The sequence below is a fragment of the Arachis ipaensis genome, chromosome B1 (genome assembly GCF_059453495.1).
Source record: "Arachis ipaensis isolate K30076 ecotype BB chromosome B1, ASM5945349v1, whole genome shotgun sequence".
In the NCBI taxonomy this organism is placed as follows: domain Eukaryota; kingdom Viridiplantae; phylum Streptophyta; class Magnoliopsida; order Fabales; family Fabaceae; genus Arachis; species Arachis ipaensis.
This window is the reverse complement of record NC_142436.1, coordinates 47,413,920-47,415,957: the sequence shown is the minus strand read 5'-3', so window position 1 is coordinate 47,415,957 and position 2,038 is coordinate 47,413,920. Positions and strand designations below refer to the sequence as shown.

Here is a 2,038-nt window from a genome sequence, read left to right as displayed (position 1 = left end):
AAAACTACTAACCCTTTTCAAAATTAATTTTCGAAAATTACTAACCCTTTTTCAAAAATTATTTTCGAAAATCCTCTCCCTCTCTCATCTTATTCTATTTATTTATTCATCTACTAACACTTCATCTCACCCAAATTCGAACCCCTCTCTTCCATCTGTGTTCAAATTTCTTCTTCTTCTTTTCTTCCACTCACAAATGGATCCCTATACTGTGGTATAAAGGATCCATATTATTATTATTTTTTTTCTGTGCCCTCTTCTTTGTCATATGAGCAGGAGCAAGGACAAGAATATTCTTGTTGAAGCAGATCCAGAACCTGAAAGGACTCTGAAGAGAAAATTAAGAGAAGCTAAATTACAACAATCCAGAGATAACCTTTCAGAAATTTTCGAACAGGAAGAGGAGATGGCAGCTGAAAATAATAATAATGCAAGGAGGATGCTTGGTGACTTTACTGCACCTAATTCCAATTTACATGGAAGAAGCATCTCCATTCCTGCCATTGGAGCAAACAACTTTGAGCTGAAACCTCAATTAGTTTCTCTGATGCAGCAGAACTGCAAGTTTCATGGACTTCCATCTGAAGATCCTTTTCAGTTCTTAATTGAATTCTTGCAGATATGTGATACTGTTAAGACTAATGGAGTAGATCCTGAAGTCTACAGGCTCATGCTTTTCCCTTTTGCTGTAAGAGACAGAGCTAGAATATGGTTGGACTCTCAACCTAAAGATAGCCTGAACTCTTGGGATAAGCTGGTCACGGCTTTCTTAGCCAAGTTCTTTCCTCCTCAAAAGCTGAGCAAGCTTAGAGTGGATGTTCAAACTTTCAAATAGAAAGAAGGTGAATCCCTCTATGAAGCTTGGGAAAGATACAAACAGTTGACCAAAAAGTGTCCTTCTAACATGCTTTCAGAATGGACCATCCTGGATATATTCTATGATGGTTTATCTGAGCTATCAAAGATGTCACTGGACACTTCTACAGGTGGATCCATTCACCTAAAGAAAACGCCTGCAGAAGCTCAAGAACTCATTGACATGGTTGCTAATAACCAGTTCATGTACACTTCTGAGAGAAATCCTGTGAGTAATGGGACGCCTATGAAGAAGAGAGTTCTTAAAATTGATACTCTAAATGCGATATTGGCTCAGAATAAAATATTGACTCAGCAAGTCAATATGATTTCTCAGAGTCTGCATGGAATGCAAGCTGCATCCAACAGTACTCAAGAGGCTTCTTATGAAGAAGAAGCTTATGATCCTGAGAACCCTGCAATAGCAGAGGTGAATTACTTAGGTGAACCTTATGGAAACACCTATAAATCATCATAGAGAAATCATCCAAATTTCTCATGGAAGGATCAAAAGCCTCAACAAGGCTTTAATAATGGTGGAAGAAACAGGTTTAACAATAATAAACCTTTTCCATCATCCACTCAGCAACAGACAGAGAACTCTGAACAAAATACTTCTAATTTAACAAACTTAGTCTCTGATCTATCTAAGGCCACTGTAAGTTTCATGAATGAAACAAGATCTTCCATTAGAAATCTGGAAGCACAAGTGGGCCAGCTGAGTAAAAGGATCACTGAAATCCCTCCTAATACTCTCCCAAGCAATACAGAAGAGAATCCAAAAGGAGAGTGCAAGGCCATTGACATAAGCACAATGGCCGAACCCAAAGAGGGAGAGGAAGACGTGAATCCCAGTGAGGAAGACCTCCTGGGACGTCCAGTGGTCAACAAGGAGCTTCCCTCTGAGGAACCAAAGGACTCTGAGGATCATCTAGAGACCATAGAGATTCCATTGAACCTCCTTATGCCATTCATGAGCTCTGATGAGTATTCCTCTTCTGAAGAGAATGAGGATGTTACTGAAGAGCAAACTACCAAGTTTCTTGGTGCAATCATGAAGCTGAATGCCAAATTATTTGGTATTGAAACTTGGGAAGATGAACCTCCCTTGTTCATCAATGAACTAAGTGATCTGGATCAACTGACATTACCTCAGAAGAGAGAGGATCCTGGAAAGTTTATA

General features: G+C 39.2%; 1 non-coding gene across 1 annotated transcript; it reads right to left on the bottom strand.

Annotated features, from left to right (window-relative positions):
• Positions 1-802: 802 nt before the first annotated feature.
• Positions 803-910, bottom strand: LOC148576465 (small nucleolar RNA R71). The gene has a single exon (XR_015903458.1). It is a non-coding gene; the product is annotated as a small nucleolar RNA R71 (small nucleolar RNA).
• Positions 911-2,038: the final 1,128 nt, after the last annotated feature.